This window comes from Chiloscyllium plagiosum, chromosome 17 (genome assembly GCF_004010195.1).
Source record: "Chiloscyllium plagiosum isolate BGI_BamShark_2017 chromosome 17, ASM401019v2, whole genome shotgun sequence".
NCBI classification, from domain to species: Eukaryota; Metazoa; Chordata; class Chondrichthyes; order Orectolobiformes; family Hemiscylliidae; genus Chiloscyllium; species Chiloscyllium plagiosum.
The window spans coordinates 47011490-47036392 of record NC_057726.1 but is presented as its reverse complement, the minus strand read 5'-3'; the positions used below and the strand labels follow the sequence as shown (position 1 = coordinate 47036392).

The 24903-nt window shown below is 40.4% G+C and overlaps 1 long non-coding RNA gene and 1 pseudogene across 2 annotated transcripts in view; both read left to right on the top strand.

Moving 5' to 3' along the window:
* LOC122558432 overlaps window positions 1-11328 on the top strand; it is a 21018-nt gene extending 9690 nt beyond the window's left edge. The window contains exons 3-5 of one of the 2 annotated variants that reach the window (XR_006314139.1): window positions 6695-6745; window positions 8891-8940; window positions 9656-11328. This is a non-coding gene — a long non-coding RNA (uncharacterized LOC122558432). Of the gene's footprint in view, window positions 1-5956; window positions 6746-8890; window positions 8941-9655 lie in introns of those variants that run through there. The other variant, XR_006314138.1, reaches the window with a different exon arrangement.
* Window positions 11329-23869: 12541 nt separating this feature from the next.
* LOC122558736 overlaps window positions 23870-24903 on the top strand; it is a 4984-nt pseudogene continuing 3950 nt past the window's right edge.

Here is a 24903-nt window from a genome sequence, read left to right as displayed (position 1 = left end):
GCTTCAGGCTCTCTGCCTTTATTCCTGATGAAGGGCTTTTGCCCGAAACGTCGATTTTGCCTGTCCTCGGACTTTGCCTGTCCTCAGATGCTGCCTGAACTGCTGTGCTCTTCCAGCACCACTGATCCAGAATCTGGTTTCCAGCATCTGCAGTCATTGTTTTTACCTTACTGAGCTTCCAGTTGCCTATCACTTCAATACATCAATTCCCTGGCCAACATCTATATCTCAGACTTGCTGGAGTTCTCCAGCAAAGCTCAGTGCAAGCTGGAAAAACAACATCTCATTTTCCGCTTGGAAACCCTACAGCCTTCTAGACTCAATAAGATTTCAACAATTTGGGGCTTGAGGCACCTTTTCCCATGTACTTACCCCAACCTCCCACACCCTTGCTATTGCATGGTGTGCTATTACGCACACAACCCACTGTTAGCCCCTATAGTCCCCATTAGCAGTTATTCATTCTCCTAGGTTGATTGTTATCCATTCCTTTGTCTGCCCAACTGTTCATCGTATACTCCTTACTCCCTCCACCAACCCTACCTTCTGCATAAAAAAAACCAACTTTTTCCTAGCTACCATCAGTTCTGAAGAAGGGTCACTGGACCTGAAATGTTAACTCTGACTTCTCTCCACAGATGCTGCTAGACCTCCTCCACCATTTTGCCACCTACAATCAGACCCCACCGCCAGACATATATTTCCCTCCCCACCTCTATCCGTATTCTGCAGAGACTATTCCCTCCATGACTCCCTCATTATGTCCACGTCCCCACCAACCCATTTTGCACTCCCAGCACCTTCTCTTGCCATCACAAGAGGTGTAAAACCTGCACCCACACCTCCGTCCTCACCTCCATCCATGGCCCCAAAGGATCCTTCCACATCCAGCAGAGATTTTCCTGCACCTTCAAACACCTCATCTACTGTGTCCGTTGCTCTTGATGTGGTCTCCTCTACATTGGGGAGTCGGGATGCCAACTTGCAGAACATTTCAGACAAAATCTCTAGGACACACGCATCAATCAACCCCACCATCCTGTGGCCAAACACTTCAACTTCCCCTCCCGCTCCACCAAGGACCTGCAAGTTCTTGGCCTCCTCCACTGCCAAATTCTAGCCACCCGATGCCTGGAGGAAGAAAGCCTCATCTTCCAACTTGGGGCCCTACAACCACACAGGATCAACGTCAATTTCACCAGTTTCCTGATCTCTCCTACCCCATTTTATCCCAGACTCGGCACCTCCCTCTTGAACTGCCCTACCAGTCCATCTTCCTTCCCACCTATCTGCTCTACCCTCCACTCTGACCTATCACCATCACCCCCAACTTCATCTACCTATCACAATCTCAGCTCCCCCTGTTCCCCTCCTCCCCCCAGCCACACACTCCCTCCCATTTATCTCTCAGCCCCCTTGGGCCATCCTCTCATTCCTGATGAAGAGCTTATGTTCAGAATGTCGACTCTCCTGCTCCTTGGATGCTGCCTGACCGGCTGTGCTTTTCTAGCACCACACTTTTTGACTCTGATTTCTAGCCTCTGCAGTCCTCACTTTCTCCCTCCTGAGCTTATCTGGCAATTTCTGTTTCTGTTTCAGTATTCCAGCATCCACAGTTCTTTCAGTTTTTTGCACAGGTAAACCTAAGTCGGTTTTGGCACCGATTTAACTGACAGGGATATAAGTCTAAATTTTATATGGCGTTAATTTTCTTACATTGACTGCGGTCTTTGTTTGATTCGAAGATTCTCTTGCTTCTGCTGCTACTTTTCTTCTTCTGTTATTGTTCAGAACAGAAGCATGTTCATAGGGAGGCTTCCCAGTCATTTGATCCTTTTGATCAAGCAAAGGAATTCTCTGACTGATAACCATTTGATGAAACATCATACAGGTTTCAGTAGGAAAAAATATTCTTAAGTGTTTTAAAAACAGTGATCACATTCTGGAAATCTCAGGTATTTTGGTACCAAGTGAATTCAGGTTGAGCTGCCTTTACATTTTTGTATGAAAATCCGATCCAGCACGGGGTTAGGTTGGCTTTTGTGATTGGAAACTGTCTTCCACAGCTGTTCCTTGATTGGAGGAGGCAACCACTCAGTGTTGCAAGTTTCTGCAGTGAGTTTTCATTTGACTGGACAAGTCAATTTTCCAACAACAGTGATTTGGACACATGGGGCAGAATATCCCTCAAGATACTGGGACTCAGAGTACAGGATTTGTTTCCTTTTCACGCCTTCTCTGCTGTTGCTTTGCTTCATGTTTAGACTCGAGGCATGATGCAGCTTGATGGATAAGTTATTGCTATCTTGAATAATTTGGAGCAAGCTCCTTCCGAACATTAATATCAGTGCAATGTGAGCTTCAGATTGTCTTTATTGCACCTCTGGAATGCCCGCCATTGAGAGTGTCAACAATTGGCAGAGCATTATGGGAAAGAAGCAGCAAAAATATTATTTGGGAAATTTGGGCATATTAGTACTTCAATGTGAAACTGACACAAGTTGAGGGTGTTGTATTGGGAAAATTTATAGCTCCATGAACCTCTCCTTAAAAAATTTCCACTTGCACTTTGAATGTTCAGCCTGTGGACTGCACTGGCAGTTGGGCCAGATGAGCCTTAAGAGGCATTCTGGTTCCCAAGGTGCATAGCAGAAATACAACGTGATGACTCTTGCATTTTATGTAAAGTTTAAAAATAAAGATTTTAAAGGAAAACTTGCCTTTTGTTCTCACTCCACTCACTATCTATGTCTCATCATGTCACTATATGCCCCGTACCCTCCCCACTGTGAATTTTCATATCTCTTGAGCCACCCTAGGCCATGGCTCCTCATACTTCATATGCCCAATCATTGCAATTGCCCTTCTTATGCTCTACGTCAATAAAATGCTAACTCATCAGCCAACCACCGTTATTGGCCTTTGCATCTCCTCAGTAAGTGACCTATTATTCAACATCATGACAGAAAATAAAGTTACTGGTCTGTTGTTTTGGATCACTATTGAACAAGAAACATGCCCTCATTGGTACAAAACAAACACCCACTACAGTGAAATTGACAATAACAATGAAACAATTGCATTTGTGGTTAATACCAATGGTTATTAAATATCTCACTCAAGATTTGAAAAAAACTTATGCCATTTAAATTGAACTTAATTCAATATGCAGCTCAAGCTACCCAGCAATAGACATCCTACTGTGAAAAGATTGTGGGGGAAATCAGTCATATAGCAGATATACATACGTAACAAGGCACTCTCAAATACCTAGCAGTGAGTCGTCCAATATGTGCCAGTCTCTATGAACCTTCATGGTTCATCTCCAATCCAGTTACAATACTTTTGAAGGCAATGCAGCCAACTTCATTGGCACCCCATCTAATAGCTGCAATCAAGCAGGTTCTTTTGTCCTGCATGACGTTGGGCTTCTTGAATGTTGTCCTAAAGGACATCTGTCAGATACATTCCTCCTCCCCCACAACCTCCAAAGGACCTCTGGCTCCTGCCCACATGAGCCTTGGGGCCATATGCATGGGAATACCTCAGCGTTCTGAAGGTATCCCCTGGCCACCAATAGACTTGCTTTTGTCTAATCTCCATTATCCAGGTTCCACACTCCAGGGATTCCAGAATCCTGTATCTGTGGAGGCAGCTGGCCATGTCACTGGCCAGCTACCTCTGGAACCACACACCATCCCCAAACCTGCCTCTACAAAAATAAGAGAGGCCAGTTTTGGGGGTGCACTTGTGATTCCAGACACATTCTGGTATTTTCACCACTGCAGGCATTCTCTGAAGTGTTAATAAGTCAGGACTAAAGTATTTACTCTATATGCAAATTTCAATGACAATAAACAAATGCCTTTGGCATAAGAGTTATACCAAAACATTCTTGCGTTATAAATGCATCTGCTACTGGATCTTATGAGTTGGTCCCAGTGCTATAATATTTATTTAATTGGCTATCAAGTGACAGAGATTCAATACATTTTACTGGGATCAGCATAGTCTGTGCATTCACACGTAGAATAGTGTTCAAGAGATATTGGCTCTGTCGTGCTAAATGGATAACTCTATTAAAGTGGGATCTAATACCTAACTATTTTAGAATAGTTACACTACTATAATTATTCAAGAGGTGTCCAGTTATTTATGAACAAAAATAAAGAATGCTGGAAAAACACAGCAGGTATAGCAGCATCTACAGAGAGAAAAACAGCGTTAGCGTTTTGAGTTCAGTCACTTTTCACCATCTAAACCCAAAATCAATTCCACTAACCTCAGTCAGTAATCTTTCTGTTGTGGAATGGTGGTGCATTTCTCTTCATTAATTGACCAGAGTGCAGACACATTCACTCTTGCTTGAATCCTGTGACCCTGCTAGCCTGCTGAGAACTGGGTTTATACATATTGTCCATGTCCAGGTACAAGCACAAAGAGAAAATCATGCCTTTGAATTACACTTTGTGAAAGAATTAAGCCATGCATTCAAATTCTGCACCTTTAACATGCTGGTAAAAGTTAAAGATGCTTGGCTAACTCTTAACAGAAAACAGTTATATCATTTTTGATGAGTTTCATAGAGGGTTTCTCTCCGTAAGAATTCGCAATTTTCTTGTGCTATTGTCTCAAATTTGCCCCTTTACTTATGTATCACGACCCCATTGTGCCCCATCCGTCAGACTCTCCCAGTCTTCACAGGCTGAAACATTAGCCACTACCAGGACTTAGTTAGAGACAAAATAAAACTGCAGATGCTGGAATCCAAAGTAGACAAGCAAGTCCTGGCAGTGAATGAAGGTTTATACCCAAAATGTTGGACTTCTCCACCTCCTGATGCTGCCTGGCTTGCTGTACTCTTCCAGCTTCCTGCTTGTCTATTTCAACATTACAACACTACAACACAGCACTTTAGATCTCATTGACCCCTTACATTACAATAAATGTACAAAAATAGAAACAGAAGCAGACCATTTACCCCTTAAGCCGGGTCCACCATTCATTTAGATCATGCCAGAAAATTTCATGTTCCCCTGCCCTAATAATCCTTGATCCCAAGTGCTATCCATCTCTCTTTTAAAAATATCCAATGACCCTGCCTTCACCATCTTCTGATACAGAGAGTTCCAAAGCACTACCATGAATGCAGGGACCTGAGGAAAGTAAGAGTCCAGACCCAAGGGAGATCAGGAGGTTGGGAGGGGGGTATGGGGGGGGGGGGAAACTATGAGGAGGAAGAATATTTCTGAAGATTAGGATGGCCTAATTTGGGGTGCGGAGGTCAGAGTCCAGAGATCAAGGGCCAGGAAGACAATGGAATCCAGAGCTGTAAGCAATCAGGGAGCTTGAAACAGAGGTGAATTCAGTGTATGGATTCAAGCAGTATTGGGGTAGCTGTGGTCAGGATGTGATTGGAGGCCATGGACACAAATAGGTATCTTCAAAAAGAAAATTTAAGAGTTTGCTGTGGACTTGTTGGATGAGGTGGAGAGGTTCCACTTCCTCAGATTTTGGGATGAAACAGCCATGTTGGTTAGAGCAGGTGTGTCAAAAAGCACTTATTCCTGAATCCAGCTGTCTTCAACTCTCATTTTGCATCCTCCCCCAAGCTGTTTTATTGCCGTGTTTCAACTCCTTGAAACCTCACCTGAGCAGTAGGGTGGGATTGGAATTCAAATTTATAAAATGTAGATGTGCCATTCCACCCATTCTCTTCCTGTTAACTCAGCAATTCGGTCTAAACAAAAAAACATTGAAAAACGTCGATATTTTCACCAAAAAGTCATTTGATTTCAAGAAGGAATAGATATAGCTAAAGAGATCAAAGAGTATGGGGAGAAAGCAGGAGCAGGATACTGAGTAAAATTATCAGCCATGATTATTTTCAACAGTGGAGCAAGCTCGAAGGGCTGAATGGTCTACTCCTATTGCTATTTTCTAAGTCTATGTTTCTATGATCTTTCCTTTGGTAGTGAAACAACTGGATTTGATTTGATGTGCTAAGCATTTGAGAAGGATTTAATGCTTGCGGCAGGATTTTAGTATTTAAGATTTATACTTGAATTAGATATTCAATACATTTAGAGTGAATGGGACATGATTTAATACACTTGCATCCTGTGCATAAATTTGAATCATTCTTCAATTGGACATGAAACTATCTGTAGTTAATAAAACATTTGCAGTTAATCTAATTGTTTACTGAGGGGTTTCCTCAGTATTTTCAAAGATTTTCATTCATTAGAATTGTATATTCAGCGAGAAACACAGCAATGAATGGTGCGTAGATTTGTTCTTACAGGTGGCCTTGATAATATTTGGAATTTACATATCTTCCTAATATTTTAAACAACTTTGAGCCCTGTTTACCAATAGATCTGTATGGCTCAACCTCACAACTTACATTGTTTGAAAATCTACAAGTGGATAGAAGTTTTAATGTCATCTGTAAAAAGAAGATATTTTCTCAAGCAATTTTTAAAAAAATATTCCTTGTAGTATATAATCTAAAATGCAAATTGTCAAAACTGTAGCTTAAATAGGAGCGAGCGTGAGAGTTTTGAAACAATGTTTTCTACCATGCATTTTGTATTTGTAGTTCTGTAAGTCAACTATTGTGTAATTTACATTTGCTGCTTTATAATATGCTGTGTTCTGTTGAAATCCTAAAGCTATACTCTATTACATATAGCAGCCCTTCATGACCACCGACACATCATTCAGCTGCTGATCAACACATACAGTAAGTGACTGGCAACTCTTTTAATACCCTTGTTTCTTTATGAAACACTTTCCTCCCAGACCAGTGAGGTCTGCCATTTCCATAATCTCAATTTAACACATATCTCAAGTGCTAAACAGGGACTGTCTAGGCTTGAAAGTAGTAAAGTATAACAAAATTGCATTGACAGAAAAACAAAACATCTCTGCTGCCCTTATTAGCGGAGATGCTTAAAATGAAAGTGAGCGAGACGAAGGATTTGACGTGGAAGCAAGGGATAAATTGAAAACCAGTTAAAACTAGCTGAGAAACATCAACATGGCAAGCTAACAAAGACAGGGACCCCGAGGGGGAAGAAAGGGACAGAAAGAGCAAGCAGTTTGAGCATCATCAGATAATTGCTCATACTACAGCTAAATATTTGTGATCGAATGTTTTCCTAATTTGTTTCACAAATTTTAGTGGTGCACTTAGATTGGTTGAGATAGGCTAATGCAGCATAGATGACTGTTCATTAAGATGTTGATTTGCCTAGTCTGTTGAAGCATAGCAGCTTTTTCAAAGATGTAGCCTTCCCTTTAAGCAGAACTAATTTTTCCTTAATTAGCCAGACCTTGCTATTGTTATTTACAGCTCTGCTGTGCATCAGACGAAAAGTTTTTTCTCTGTCAAGTTTTCAATGCCCTGCAAGTTCAAGAGGGAGCAAGCAGAAAAGGTCATGCAGAATAAACCGCAGTGGGCTAGTTGTATAAATGAAATGGCTACTATAAAAACATAGGTTCAAGGTCAACTGGAAGTCAGGAGTCTCCCAGATGGTAAAAGTGAAAGGGAAAATAACAATCGTTGTCTTGTCACATAAAAATTCTGTAAAATATCTGCTGTGAACACCCATCGGCTTCCACCAATTTTGTACAGAGTCTGTTTGCCTTTGGGCGGAGATTACTAGGTCTTTCCTTATGCATCCTCCCATTGAGGTTGTAGTAACCCCCAAGGGAGGAGAAACCACCCAGATTTTTTTTTCCGTTTATGTTTTATTTACGTCATAGACACCGCAGAGAAACCTGAAACTGATATTACTGCCACAAGTTTATAAGGAAAATACAACTGAACTTTAACCTGTAAAACATAATCAGCATCAACAACATTTTTGGAGCAATCGGGCTTAGCTAGTACTGGCAAAATTTCAGGAAACAAATTTGCACATCTTTTTTAACAATGCAGGCGTCAAAATGATCTTTATCTGCATTTTCTATTCAGCATATTTCCCCAGGGACCGTCACAAAGCCTGTTCACAAATTGTGTTACTGCTGTTGGTTGTAATAATGATTGTGAAATCTGTTATTATAAAATACAAGACATATGTAGCTGTGTTTTACTTTTTAAAAAAAAAGTGGAATATTGAGGTAACAAAGAACAAACATACAACTACTCTAACCAAAGACCAGTCATCTGAAATTAGAACAATCTGGAATGCGGGAGCAGATTTGCAAGATTTCCATTTCTGTCGCTCCATGGTTACCTGTTACTTTGGTCCACCCATATGAGCAACCAATCTGAATTCTGTAATATTTACATCATAATGAAAATTGGAATTTTATACCAACTCATATAAAAAGTAAAGGTAAAGCCGCCATAATCCCAGAGGACCTTAGGGCTGCTCTCTCATTACTGAGAGACGACTGGTGGTGAGTTTAACCTGAGGGTCACTATAACGCAGGCAAGGGCCTTGCTTAAAAGGTGGGACCTTCATGTTGACCTCAGCTAGTACAGGAATTAAAGCCAAACTGTTGGTATCACACTGCATTGCAAACCAGCCATCCAACCAACTGAGCTAATTGACCCCTGCCAGATTAAAGGCAGATACGTTGTGAAAACATCATCATGTAGCAGATGTAATAAAATGCACACTTGAGTGTTCAGCTAAGGCCGTATTACAATGTACCATGATGAACATGTATAAACATTGGGTAGTATGTAAATGAGTAAGTAGCTAGTTTATCAGCAGCTGTTGCAGTATAAAAAATATCACACTGGGAGTTTTACTACCTGAATATGTTGAAATAATAACTGAAAATGGATCTTATTTTCGTAGCTGTTATTTAGATTACTATCTGATATTTTGATGTCCTTAATTAATCTAACCTGCTGTTAATATTATATATTCAGCCACAGGTCCCAGTGATTATTGATCCTCCATCTGTTTCTTGATTAAATCAGTAAGCACAAACAATTTCAGAAATTCTAAAAATGTTATACATTGGTTTTATTATGTCTACAAAGCATCTTAAAGGAAAGACCTTGAGTGGTTTAATATTTCTAGAATTAAGAATACAAAACATTATCTTTGGTAAAGTTATGGGGGCTGCTTCAGCTTCCTGCAACACAGAAATTCTGACCTCATGTAAGTCTGGGAACTGGCAGCAGTAATGGAGATGGAACATCACTGTTCTTTCAAGAATGTGAAAGGCCATGGCTAATGAGAGCTACTGATGGCCATTTACATGAGGAAAAGAACAACTGAATCTCATCACATTTTTCTCATACAATGTACGCAAGACATGAAATAATTCTGAGGAAAAGATGTCTCTGCCTTGCCCACTTTTCCTGCCCACATAGTGGTATTCCATTTCAAGTATTACCAATACATTTAGACCTATGGATAACCTAGATCCAATAATAAACTGTGGTGGAAGCTGTAACCTCAAGTTGCAAACTTTAGTGGCAGCAACAAAATGAACAAAACCAGCAAATTGGAAAGCTATACATTCTAATAAAGGGTAAAAGATGGCTTGCAGTGAGATACAGATTATTAATTGAAATGAGTGGCTCAATGAGAGATTGTGGGATTAAAATACTGTCTTACACACATTGCTGCTGTTTGTTTAAAATTTACTTTTCCTTCATATCTACAATGTTTCCTTTTTTTGCAAGGTACGAATAATATTAATTTTTGCATCAACTGATGGCTCAAATTTTTGCTGCACGTTTTAGTGTGGCATTGAACCATAAGGTCCGGGGTTCATGCTGAATTATTCCATTGTGGACTGGCTGGAGAATGAGTTTTACCATCTCATTGGCAAGGCAGGAAAAGACGATCAACTGATCTGCCCTCTTCTGACTTCAATTCAGAGACTGTTGTTGAAATACGTGCTGATGTGTTAACTCAATGTGGACAAGATTGGACATGAGGAGCATACAAAAAGATATTGATAGGTCACTGAGTGGGCTAAAATGTGGCAAGAGTAACATGGGAAAATGTGGATTTGTCCAAATTCATGGGATGAATGAAAAAGAAGCATGCTAGTTAAATGGTGAGAGATTGCAGAGTTCTGAGTTGCAGAGGGAACTGGGTGTCTAAGTGCATGCATCACTGAAGGTTAGTCTGTAGATATAGCAAGTAATTAGGAAATGCAGTAGACTTATCATTGATTGGAGGGGAATTGAATATTATGTATGGAGCTTGTATTTTAGTTACATGCATCTAGAGTACAGTGCCACCTGGTCTAAGGAAAGTTGTAAATGTATTAAAGGCAGTTGTAAGAATGTGTACTTGACTAGTACCTGACAAGGTACATATAGAAATGGTGCACCTAGAGTCACTATTTACAAATCAGGACTCACCATTTAAAAAAGATTAGACATTTTTTCTCTCAGAGCATCTTGCTGAAAAAGATGGTGGAAGGAGCATCTTTGAATATTTTCAAGGTAGAAGCAGATAGATTCTTGTTAAGCAAGGGGTTCAAGTGTTATCAGGGATAGATGGGAATGTGGATTTAGCTATATCATATCATCCGTGCTTTTTATTGAATGCAAACATGAGGGGCTGAATGGCCTACTACTCCTTCTGATTTGTTTGTTTGTGTGCTTATTAATTTGTATGGTTGTGATGTCCATATAATTGAATGGTCTGCCATTCCCCTCAATCTAGACTCATATATGAAAAATGCCTGTCAGAATGTTACAAGACGAAGCTTTCACTCACATGATGCCATGCTTTACAGCAGTCAGGATAGTCAAGATGCATAAAAGGGACAGAAAAGAGATGGTAGCCCATGGAGTGTCTGAGTGAGACCCAATCCATAGGTGTATTTTTACACCTCAAATAAAAATGGAAATTCAGAGGATAAATCATTCTGTATTGACTTTGTGCATCTCTTAGCAGATACCTCAAGATTGGATGCAATTCACCAGAGGTCCACGAATAAAACTGTTTTTGCTGTAGAACTTAATGACAGTAATTGATAAGTATTGTTCAACCTGTGCCACTATAAAGGATAGAGTTTGCTATAAAGCACTTCATCTGCACATGCACATATGTATCAATTATTTTTTCTTCCTTTAGTTTTAAATATCAAAGTATTTTACTTTTACCAACTCCCTTGGAAAGAAACCGGAATTATATTGACAGAAAATTCTATGCAGAAATATTGAATACCACAACTATTGAACTAGTGAACTATCAATGTAAGTCAGTTGGATTCTCTCCACTGACAGATTAAGTAGTCAAGCCGTTATTCAATATTTAAAATAATCAGCACTTCTCTGCTCCCATTTCTGTTCCTTTGTACAGAATGTTATTCTATATTACATTAAAAAAACCTTTATAATCCTATGGTATGTCACCTGGTCTCATTCCACTAGTTTGTGTTTATCAAAATGCTAGTTTTCAAATATACTTTCATCATTCTAGCACGCTGGTGAAAATGCTTTTTTTTAAAAAGTATTTTTGCAATTCCATGAGGCAAAGCTGTTGCAGTCAAATGGAGAATCTCAGAACTTGACAATTCTTCTGAGTAACTTTGAACTATGAAAGCAGAAATACAATATTGAAAATGTTGAATGAGACAAGCTGCACAGCCACAACAGCACAGCAAGCAAACGACCAAAGCGCACAACTTTTAAACATATATAGCAAGGATTATAATTGCATGTAAATCAAGCAATCTGCGATAACCCTTTACAAGGCTAGAACAAAGTTTCAAGCTTCAGATGTCTGTAGCAATCACTCATACTTAATTCTCACAGTTTATGACATCATGTAAACCTCTCAATTATGTTGCAGGGTTGTAACACAGCATCAGGTGTCTGTTATTCTATGCTGTGAATAGCATGTTAAAGCAGGACAGATCTTGCTTTTCTGATGCTTGTTTAGTTAAATGAGTTTCCAAATCTTTCACTCAGTGATCTGCTGCCAACAACTTCAGTGCCTGCATGTTTGGCAAGCAGCTGGAGGATTTTTTTTTCCATAGTCTGCAAGTGCTCTGTGTTAGAGCTAACAAACCAAAAAATACTATGCTTCCTGAGTGATAGGGGGTGGGGAAGATGAATGGTGCAAGGTTGTACTTGGATTGTGACCACATAAAAGCCATTTCATGACAGGTGGTTATGTGCTATGGCGGCCTGCTGTATGCAATTGTGTTTGGCACAGTGTGGGCAGCCATCACCAGGGTGACAATGTGTTCAACTATTTGTAAACCAGACACTGGATTTTTAAAAACAAAATTAAAAAAAAAACTTGTGAAATAAAAAAATTGATCTGAACAGCCAGGCTTCAGCATCAATGAACACCAGAGAACGTTCTTAAACTGACAAAATATATCAGCTCAGCAAAGATGACGGCTCTCAGTATTTAACACCTCTTGACAAAGGGAGGCACTCTGGTCTCCTTCAAGGAAACATAGATAAAAATTTTGTTCTTCAACTCTAATGAGGAAAGCTCAGATATGAGTCAATAGAGCAATTCATTAACAAATCTAGTGAAATCCCCCAGGCTCCAAGCAAGATGGCAGTGAAAGCGGATGTGTTGTGAAAAGCCCTCCTCCGGAATAGATGCCCATATGCTAAGGGTCAGAGAGCCGGACTGCTTTGCTCTGTTTACTATTCACTGAACACATATGGCAGTTAAGGTCACTGTTATCAGACACTTTCTCTGTACACAAAACAAAATTTCCATATGGGCCATGAAAATGGATATGCTGTGCTCCCAAGCAGCTTCCCACGGCTTTCTTATTGTGCGGCAGCAGTTAGAAGTGAAGGGGTGTGAGGGGTTAGCTTGCCAGTCAATTGCACTCATTGCTTTGTGCATCAGGCCAATTTAGGGCAAATCTGCGTCATTTCTTTCCCCCCCCTTCTTTCAAACCCAAATGCTCATGTCAGTCTATTAGAACGTGATGGAAGTACTGATCACTGCCTCTTCATTTAAAGTCTTTTGAAAATACGGTGACCTGCTGAAGAGGATTTTAAGAAGAGGGCCCTTCACCAGACTCTTTCAAATACACATAAATAAAGCCCTTTACTGGCTAGAAATGGCCTCTTAGATTTAGCACTACAGACCGCTGAAAGCCACAACACGATTGTCATGGATATTACACGATGCTAACAACAACAGACCATGCAGACAAGTGTCGATATTGAACAAAACTAGACTAGACGTTTTGAAAACCTGGGATGCAGAAACTTGACAGCCAAATAAATCGCCTGTTTAACCCTTTAAAAGTAAATGAAGAGGGGAGAAAATTGCACCATGATAGATTTTATGCCTTTGAAAAATTCATGGCATTAGAAATACATACGTTTGCTAAAGGGCAAGAAATGTAAGATTTTGGAATTGTGAAGTTGACGATACAGTCTTAAATAATATATTTTTGTGATTCTTAGAAAGTCTTTCTCAAAGGCATTGAAAAATAAAATACATTGTTTCTGATGAAAAGATGATGCATTGTCATTGTACAAAAATTGAATATAGCTGAATTTAGTTTGTTTAGCTATTAAGCTGCCCTTTTAGTGAATTCCACATTTTCTGATAGTTAGTCAAAAAAAACCAAGCACATCAGCTTCTGTTTAATATTTACACTGTACTTGCAATTTATATTGCCAGCAGTTTTCCAGCAGTAAAATGTGTAATTGAAAGATGCAGAGACACAGTAAGAAATAAAAGGATTAGTAATGGTACAATAATTGTGACTAAAAGTTTGATCACGCTGCGGGCTACATTTAAGAAACATTCATTCACAATTGGTTGGTCTAATTTTAACGTCATCTAACAAGTGTAGACACATCTGGAAGGTTTCCAAAAGGTATTAATGAATTTCCTTTCAGATTATGTTCAGGTTTTGCACAATGTGCATTATTTAAAATAAAAAGTAACAGACCAAGAAGTCTATACTTAAGCAATGTTATTTGTTTTGTTTGTTTCTGTGAAGGAAATATTTGGGACATTGATCAAACATTCTAGTCAAAAATTCATGAGACCAATGCTCAAAAGTCCTTACTAAAGAAGCTGTATGATGGCTTTGAGGAAAAGTTACATCTAGTTATATTACCATGCACACTTGACTTGAGTGCAGCATCATGGCATATTTTGCCAGCCACAAGATTGTTATAATTCTAAATACCAATGTTCTGAACCTCTGCCCATGTTTTAACCATGTAGAACTCCATTTAATTAATTTAATTGATTCTAATTGTCTTTCAGGGAAGAGAGCTTGTTTTTTGCCAACTCGACTGGCAGTGAAAGGCTGCCTGCTTCAGCACTTACTGTCACGCAGAGACACTCATGAAAATGCATGTTATTCCTCTAGGATATTTCAATAATTGTGCTATTTCCTTAACCATTTATGTCAGGCAGTTGTTACTAGAAAACTGACACTTTTGACAGCATGGGTACATTAAGTCATCCTCAGATAATTTTAGTTAAATATTATGCTGTGACAGCAAGTTTTGTCCAATTAACAACTCAGCAAATGATGATATAAACAAGTCTATATTGCTGCTTGATCCATTTCTAAGGTCATGTACACTCAGGGAGAAAAGCAAATAAGGCAAAATCTTCAAGAATGAGCCAGAGAGGGGGGACCCATTAATAAGGGTCATCCCTACTGCCCTTCAAAATGAATTCCTTCCCAAATCTCTCAGTGGGTTTGCCTGACTAGTCCTGGTGAACCCAATCTAATTAATTTGAGCTCCAGGTCCTGATTCATCTTTGCTGTACCAAGGCCTGTGGGAGAGCCAGCAATGGCCACTGCTCCTAATGGCACAGAAGAGCTGTTGGCCATCCCATTGTTTAGCAACTATTGAAGGCAGGATCTTGCTTCCTAAAGTCATGGGAATATTGATGTTAGGGACTTAGCTGCCTGAATCACATTTAAACTCACTGGGCTTCCCTAAATGACCATGCTGACATTGATCCCACCTCCAGGGCCAGTGAACAGGGCCAAAGCCAAGGTCATGAATTTCAATTTATATTGTGCAACTGAACTGTGCAGACACTGACATTTTCAGTACTTGCTGTATGCACAGATCCCAGCCAAAACAATTGGTTGCCTCAGTTTTTTGTAATTTCTCATAGGATTTGGGTTTTGCTGGCTAAGCCAGAATTTATTGTCCACCCTTAACTATCCATGAGAAGGCAGTGGTAAACCACCTTTTTGAACTGCTGCACTTCGTATGATGTAGGTCCCCCCACAGTTAACAGCTTCAAAGTTCCTAGAAAGGATGTGTATGACCTGGAGACAAACATGTAGATGGTGATGTTTCCAAGCATTTGTTGCCCATGTTCTTCAAGGCAATAGGGATTCAGGGAACGTGCTATCAAAGGAGCCTTGATGAATTGCTGCATTGTATCTTGTAGTTGATATGCATTGTTGTCACTATGCATTGATGGTAGTGTGATTGAATGCGGAAAATAGTAGATGGTCTGCCAAACAGGTGAGCTGCCTTGGCCTGGATAGTGATGAGGGGAAAGTGAGGACTGCAGATGTTGGAGATCAGAGCTGAAAATGTGTTGCTGGAAAAGCGCAGCAGGTCAGGCAGCATCCAAGGAGCAGGAGAATCGATGTTTCGGGCATTAGCCCTTCTTCGGGAATGAGGAAAGTGTGTCCAGCAGGTTAAGATAAAAGGTAGGGAGGAGGGACTTGGGGGAGAGGCATTGGAAATGCGATAGGTGGAAGGAGGTCAAGGTGAGGGTGATAGGTCAGAGTGGGGGTGGGCGCGGAGAGGTCAGGAATTTGGAGGTAGGTCTGCTCGCAGAGCTGAAAGGTTCATTTCCAGATGTTTCGTTACCTTACTAGGTAACATCTTCAGTGGACCTCATGCGAAGCAATGCTGAAAATTCCTGCTTTCTACTTATATGTTTGGGTTTCTTTGGGTTGGTGATTGTTACTTCCTGTGGTGAAGTCACTTCCTGTTCCTTTTCTCAGGGGATGATAGACGGAGACTAACTCGATGTGTTTGTTAATAGAGTTCTGGTTGGAATGCCATGCTTCTAGGAATTCTCGCGCGTGTCTTTGTTTGGCTTGTCCTAGGATGGATTTGTTGTCCCAGTCAAAGTAGTGTCCTTCCTCATCCATATGTAAGGATACTAGTGAGAGAGGGTCATGTCTTTTTGTGGCTAGTTGGTGTTCATGTATCTTGGTGGCTAGTTTTCTGCCTGTTTGTCCAATGTAGTGTTTGTTACAGTCCTTGCAAGGTATTTTGTAAATGACGTGAGCTTTGCTCATTGTCTGTATAGGGTCTTTCAAGTTCATTAGCTGCTGTTTTAGTGTGTTGCGAGCAAACCTACATCCAAAACCTCAACCTGAGCTACAAATCTTCTCAAAACTCGCTAAGTGATGGGTTTCTTTGATGTTGCAGGCACTTCACCCATCCAGGCAAATGGGGAGTATTCCATTACCATTCTGACCCGTATCTTGTAGATGGTGGACAGATTCTGAGAAGTCAGGAGGTGAAATACTCATTAAGAATTCTCAGCCTCTGACATGTTCTTGTAACCACATAATTTATATGGCTCTTCCAATTCACTTTTTGGTTGGTGGTAACTCCTAGAATATTAATAGTTAAAGATTCAGTGATGGTATTGCCATTGAATATCAAGGAATGACAGTTAGATACTCTCATGTCAGAGATGCTCATTGCCTGGTCTGGTGCAAACCTTGCCAATTCTCAACCCAATTGCTGCATACGACTACTGTATCTGAAGATTGCAATTGTTGCCTAACATTGTATCATTGGAGAACCTCACTGTTTCTGACCTAACAAGGAAGGGGAAATCATCATGAAGAAGGCAAAGATGGTTGAGTCAGAGAGGATACCTCTATTGACTGGCATTCAATGGGTGATTATAACCTGGTGGAAACCTGGCAGAGTGATGATTAACAACGTATGGACACCTTACTTGCCAATCTTCTGCTTTTTTTTCTCACAGCCTTCTATTTCAAACTATTCTTCTGAACTGGCAGTTACCAGTGGATATCATCTTTAACTATATTGATCAGGCTCAGACAACCCCACTGAGGTTCTAACCTGTTACCGAAATAGAAAAGACAAATTGTTCCTTTATTCTTAGTGGGAAGAACACTAACAGCCAGAAGGAAACAGATTACATTTTGAAATCTTCCTTTCCTTGAGAAGATTCGCCAAGTTTAAGAGCATTTAAGTCGTCATTGGACAGACAAATGGACGTACATGGAATAGTGTAGGTGGGATGGGCTTCAGATTAGTATGACAGGGTGGTGCAACATCGAGGGCCGAAGGGCCTGTGCTGTAATGTTTTATGTTCTATGTTCTATGAACCAGACAGTGGGAATACTCCTCATCATTCAGAGATAGTTTGGGCTTCTTCTGCCATTTTTCCTCTAATCATCAGTACTGCCATCAATCACTGACCAAAGATTTGCAAAGAAGATGAAATGTTAAAATACCCGGCTTCATACTGGCATGATTAAGACTACCTACCTCCCAGTCCTCTTGTGATTTATATTGGGAATTGCCAATGAGTACATATTGGAGAAAGACCAGGTAATGAAGGTGAGCCTATAGCTTTGGAAGCCAGGAATCAGTATCAGTATCAGAACATGCACAGGATATACTGGTTTAAAAAACAGGAATGCTCCATGCTGATACCATTGTGTGTATTGTAAATGTTGCTCATTCAGACCAGGCCATAAACATGACAGCATTAATTGAAAGGCACTCTATTAGTAGGAGCTGTGGAGATAACGCCAATGTCCAGCTGTTTTCCTTCACCAGACATGACACTGATTAGAAAATCTGAAAAGCTGGCAAAGTGAGCAGTGCCATCTTCTTTGCAGCCACTTTCACAAAGAGAACACAGCAGTGACCCTGTAACGTTGGTGAACAGCAAGTGAGAAAATTGCAGGCTTGGTAGTATTATTTATTTCCCATTTGATAGACAAATAATCAGATTATCATTAACCTTTCTGTCACAAGATTGTCATCAGTGAAAAAAAATCTATGTTTCAGCTTTAGATGCTGTTCAGACCAGGTGAATTTTTTTTCTGTTTGTGTGGTATGTTAAATTTCTCAGTTTAAATACATTCTTTAAGAAGGGTACTGCAAATCAAAAATAAATTTATATTGCTGGTTTAGGACTGGTTATAATATGATATGTATACTGTCTAGACGAGAGGATAAATGAGCAATTAATAGATTAGCATTTGCAGTGGTGAGAAAGGGATATGGACTGGAAAACGAAACACTTAACAGAAAATTACCCTTATCATGAAAAGGCAGTTGCTTCTCTATATTAAGGATGGTTGAGCAATACATACAAAATTGCTCACATTAACTGCTTATGGCTCGATTATAGAACACCCCTAAAAGATGAGGCTGAACAGTTGGGCTAAGATTTGCATTGCATTTCACAATCCAGATGCTTTATGCTGCGGCTCAAATTAATGAATCTACTCACTCTCTTCATAAAACCATCAATTGAAAACAAGAATAGTGGGTGTTCTTTCATGATTAGTGTCCTCTTTTGTAATGAAGCTCATACTTACTACCATAGATTTACTTGCTCTGTCCCACCTGCTTCTTAAAGGAACAGTTGCTTTATTAAACCCAACAACACCTTCTGTCCTGATCTTAGTCCTCAGCTGACCAGCTGCTCCTTTCTGCCAGGAACAACTGATCGACAGCATTCAAATGAGGCCTGACAGTAAAATCTGCGAGGCCTCAAACTCACACTCCTGTGCAGGTTTACGATCTTCACCCTCTGCAAGATGGGGACTTTTCTGTTCTCCCTCACCACTCACCACCCCCAATCTGGCTCACACACAGGTTAAAGTTACCCTGAGAGTGATACCCAGAAGAAGGCAGTTTGGCCTTTTGTACGTGTGCTGACTCTTTGAAAGAGCTATTTAATTTAGTTCCAGCCTTTTCCCAATACATTTCAAAGAACTTCTTTGCAATTGTTTTGGAGAGCCAAAAAATAAATACGAATCAAGATGATGTTGTGCTTCTGTTGATGAATCTGTAGCTAACTGGGATAAAAATAAGTTGGACATAATCACTGGATGCACATTACACTTTGTTAGATGCACAGACAATGGCCCAACAATAATGTATAATTGGAATTCTTTGAATCTGACTGACAACTGTTGTGCAGATCAGAGAACTGTAAATGTCTGTCCTGAGAAAAGTTCAACCAATATCCAGGGATTCATTCCCTTTATGTGCCAGTTGCCTACAGAATCTTTATATCACACCACCAATATATAGTCAGCACTGGTTAACCTTCTGCTACAGCAAAGCAAGATGGGAATGCCAATAAATTAATGAAGATTATGAGCAATGCTTCTTCTTGTCAATCCCCTTACAAATTGTACTAATATTGACTTAGCTCTCCTTTATCCAATCTTGCATTTTTTTTACTTTAAGCAATTCTTTTCTTCCCCCATTACAATCGATTGTCTTTAAACTTCTCGTCCTCTTCTCAAGGCATTAACTACCTCTTTGTAAAACAAAGGAATGTCATTATTCTTCATATATAAGGTCATACATGTTTTGCCAGCTGTATGACCTCACTGAATGTAAGCATTGCTAGAAAGACCAGGATGTGTTGCCCATCCCAAAATCCTCCTTGAACAGAGTAACTGCTAGACCATGTCAGGGGAAATTAAGAGTCAACCATATTATTGTAAGTCCAGAGTCACATGTAGCCCGGTCAGGTAAGAGCAGATTTTCTCTCTAAAGGGTATTAGTGAACTAGATGGGTTTGTAGGGCAATCGCTGATCAACATTATAACTAGATTACAACTCCAGAACTATGAATTTGATTTACATTCAACCAGCTGCCCTGGTGACATTGCACCATTGTTCTGTGCTAACCATATCCAAACCAATCCCATTTGCAGCTCACAACCACAAACAAATTCTCGAAGAAGAGTTACTTGGAAATTTGGAACCCTGACTGAATATCCTGTACTCTCTAATCCAAGCATATTATGTCCAGTTATATTGCCCATTGCTCTGCTCCCACTAAGGTCATCATAGACTCAGCATCAAAGCTGGAACCTACCAGTCTGTTTGGTTCAGCTATTCATTCTTTAAAAAAATCTAATTCACCTTTTATACTGTAAATTAATTGTGATGTAAATTTAATGTTGCAAAAGCCTCAATATTAAACAAAACAATGAAAAACCTTACATTGATATTACACCGCTCACAAGCATCAGATGTCCTAAAAGGCTTTGTAACCAATGAATTCGTTTTGAGGTGTATTCACTGTTATAATATAGGAAACAAGGCAGCCAAATTGTACATAAACTGCCACAAATAAGACATGATAATAAGCAATTTAGCATGGCCAATTCACCTGACCTGCACATCTTTGGACTGTGGGAGGAAACCGGTGTATTCACTGTTATAATATAGGAAACAAGGCAGCCAAATTGTACATAAACTGCCACAAATAAGACATGATAATAACCAGATCATTTCTTTTCAGATGTTGATTGAGATTGACATTGCCCAAGACAAACAAACACTGAACAAAATCAAGGACGATCCATGTAAAGATTTCCACTTTAAAGAAGTACACTTACTTAGTTCAACATAATCAAATTGTCTCAACAAAAGAAATCACAACTTCTGTCAATTCTGGTAATTTGCTTAACTGGACATCCTGTTATCAAAAATTAGTCTGCAACAGATATGTGGTATATATGGAAGCACACCTTATCTCCACATGAGGAGCCTAGCTAAGAAAGAGCTGAATCTTACATATTTTTGGCTAAGTCTGAGTTGTGTTCAATATTTTGAATCAATTTATCAATTGGCAAATATTCCAGAATGCCTGGACAGCACTGTTCATCCGGAGCTGCTCTGCATGTTTCCTGACATGCCCCAGACATGGCAGACAGGAGGTAATCAGTCCAGGCAGGCAGCTGGAGATCTTTATGGACCGGATGGTGCACAGGTGGACTTCCTCTTCTCCCAGGAACAGCAGCTGAGACCATGTCACCAGATGATGCTAGCCTGTCAGTGGGATTTGCCAGTCCGAGGTTGCCACCCAGTTTAAAGCAGTCTCAGCCATCTGGAGGAATGACCAGCTTCATAAGAAGTTGGATAATGATCTTCTCTACTCCATCAGCATAAGTGCCACCATCCTCCCTCTGATATCTCATGTTCACTCTATCTCTACTAATATACCCACCTCCCACCAAGGCTCTGCCATTCTGACTAATGCCTGCAGCATCTCCACTCACTCATTGTCACCCAGCCGAACACTGTCACCACTAACCCTGTACACCCCTCTGTGCTGCCTTCTCACTCACTCAGGACACCTTCCTAGCTCCACTGAAAGTTACAGCTGTACCATCCATTTTCATTTCTCTTAATATCTGCCTCTGTCTCATTCCAGGATGGATAAAAACCCCCAAAGGTCAGAAAGAATCAAGGTGCATGGTGGTCTACCTGACATTCAGCTCCTCACCTGTATGTGAGAACACCCTGACTCTGACCACCCTGAGTGGCTAATTGACTTTTTCTAAGTTCCTGGACTGGTATCAGAGGCTGCCCTTGAAATCCCAAAGCAAAGGCTTGACTTCACTGAGGCCTGCTAACAGCCACTTGCTTCCTTTATTTGTGATTTTTCAGAAGATTTGTAGCTCAGGTGGAGGTTCAGGTTATATGTTTGCTCTCTGAGCTGGCAGGTTTGTTTTCAGACGTTTCATCACCATGCAAGGTAACATCATTAGTGAGGTGCTGGTGAAGTGCTGGTGTTCTGTTTCACTTTCTATATATGTATCTTGCTCTCTTAAGGTGGTCTCTAAAGGACCCAATGCCAACAAACAGTAAAACAAATGTAATTTACAAAATACCATGTGACAAACACTTCATTGGACAGACAGGCTGAAAACTAGCCACCAGGATACACGAACACCAACTAGCCACCAAAAGACATGACCAACTATCACTAGTACCTGTACATATGGTCTAAGAAGAGCACCACTTCGACTGGGACAACACATCCATCTTAGGACAGGCCAAACAGAGAAACACATGGGATCTCTGAGAGGCCTAGCATTCAAACCAGAACTCCATCAATAAACACATCAGTTTGGACCCCATTTACCAACCTCTCAGAAAAAGAACCGGAAATGATATCACCCACCACAACAGACCAAAACACATAAATAGAAAGCGGGACAGAGCACCAGTGCTTCACTGGAAGCTCACTGATGATGTTTCCTAGCACGGTGATGATGCGTCTAAAAACAAACCTTCAAGCTCAGAGAGCAAACTTACAACCTTCCTTCCTTTGTGTCTGTATGAAGTGGCAAGGCAGGACAAAGGTACTATGAGTGTCATATCTATGGCTGAGGAGGCAAAGCGCAAAAAGGGAAGGCAAGGCAAGGATGGTGTAAGTTTCCAGGTAGGTTCAGAGTGAATGAGTAGGTAATCCAAGATGGAGGACAGGAAATATTTCTGGGGTGTAACAGCTGCTCCTTTTTTTGAGGTATTTTAGGTGTTGGAGGTGATTTCCTCAAATTCCAGGAGCAGCAATTACTGTTTCATATGCTGTTGCATTGTTTTGGAACTTTGGAAAAAAAAGTCAAAACAACGGGAGAAGAACAGGCAAAGGAAGCACATGGTGAGGTCATTGCAGGAGAGAGACAGAGAGAGAGAGAGAGAATCTGCACAGTAACTGCCTTTGCTGTTTGAATTCATGTATCGCTGGACATTGGAGTGTGTCTGGGAAAATTAACAAGCAGTGAAATTCACAACCGATCTTGGAGGAACCTGTTTGGGAGAAGTTCACAGCACAGAATCAGATAAGTTAATCATTGTTTTTAAGTGTTGCCCACAGAGAGTCTGTAGTAGGGAGTAGAATGTGTTCTTTCTTGATTATATGTTTTTTGGAGATATTTTTCTTGATTAAATGTAAAATATAAATCATGACTATTAATTTAACCTGGGTCAGAGTTTGTAGAGGAATAAGACGATGTTATTTTCTGGGTATGTAGATTGTGAAGAAGAAAAAATGGCCTTTAATAGAGTGAAAAGTACTTCTTGTCAGATGTGGGAGTTTAAAGAGAGTTTAAGGGTTACGAATCTTATCAGATTGAATGGATCAGTAGGAGAGACAGTTAGAAGCAATGAGGAATTTGCAACAGCAACAGTATGTGATGGATGGCAGTTTTCGGAAGGGGGAAAGTCTCAGATACAGTCACATAGATGGGTTAACTCCAGGAAAGGTAAGAGAGTTAGGCAGCTTGTGCAGGAGTCTTTTGTGGATATACCCATTTCAAACAGGTATGCTGATTTGGAAATTGTAGGGGTTGATGGATTCTCAGGGAAATGTAGCACGAACAGCCAAGTTTCTGGTATTGAGACTGGCTCTAATGCAACGAGGGGTATGTCGGCTTCCAATTGTGTTAGGCAATTCTCTAGTCCGAGTTACAGACAGACACTTCTGTGGCCAGCAGCAAAAAAGCAGAATGGTGTGTTGCTTCCCTGGTGCCAGGATCAAGGATGTCTCAGAGAGGGTGCAGAATGTTCTCACAGGGGAAAGGGGCCAGCAGGAGGTCATTGTCCACATTGGAACCAACGACAAAGGGAAAAGGTTGAGATTCTGAAGGAAGATTACAGAGAGTTAGGCAGAAATTTAAAAAGGAGGTCCTCGAGAGTAGTAATATCTGGAGTACTCCTGGTGCTATGAGCTAGGAGGATAGAGCAGATGAGTGCATGGCTGAGGAGCTGGTGTATGGGAGAAGGATTCACATTTTTTGGATCATTGGAATCTCTTTTGGCGTAAACGTGACCTGTACAAGAAGGACGAATTGCACCTAAATTGGAAGGGGACTAATATACTGGCAGGGAGATTTGCGAGAGCTGCTCGGGAGAATGAGTAAGGTTGGGGGCGGGGTGAGGAAAGAGATCAATCTGAGACTGGTACTGTTGAGAACAGAAATGAGTCAAACAGTCAAGGAAGGCAGGGACAAGGTAGGACTATTAAATTAAACTGCATTTATTTCAATGCAACGGGCCTAACAGGGAAGGCAGATGAACTCAGGTCACGGTTAGAAACAGGGGACTAGGATATCATAGCAATTACAGAAACATGGCTCAGGGATGGGCAGGACTGGCAGCTTAATGTTCCAGGATACAAATGCTACAGGAAGGATAGAAAGGGAGGCAAGAGAGGAGGGGGAGTGGCATTTTTGATAAGGGATAGCTGAGGGAGTATATCCCCAGAAATACATCCAGGGAAGTTATTTGGGTGGAACTGAGAAATAAGAAAGGGATGATACCCTTATTGGGATTGTATTATAGACCCCCTAATAGTCAGAGAGAAATTAGGAAACAAACTTGAAAGGAGATCTCAGCTATCTGTAAGAATAATAGGGTGGTTATGGTAGGGGATTTTAATTTTCCAAACATAGACTGGGACTGCCATAGTGTTAGATGGAGAGGAATTTGTTAAGTATGTACAAGACAATTTTCTGATTCAGTATGTGGATGTACCTACTAGAGAAGGTGCAAAAACCTACTCTTGGAAAATAAGGCAGGGCAGGTGACTGAGGTGTCAGTGGGGGAGCACTTTGGGGCCAGCGACCATAATTCTATTAGATTTAAAATAATGATGGAAAAGGATAGACCAGATCTAAAAGTTGAAGTTCTAAATTGGAGAAAGGCCAATTTTGATGGTATTAGGCAAGAACTTTCGAAAGCTGATTGGGGGCAGATGTTCGCAGGTAAAGGGACAGCTGGAAAATGAGAAACCTTCAGAAATGAGATAATGAGAATCCAGAGAAAGTATATTCCTGTTAGGGTGAAAGGAAAGGCTGGTAGGTATAGGCAGTGCTGGATGAGTAAAGAAATTGAGGGTTTGCTTAAGAAAAAGAAGGAAGCATATGTAAGGCAGGGACAGGATAGAC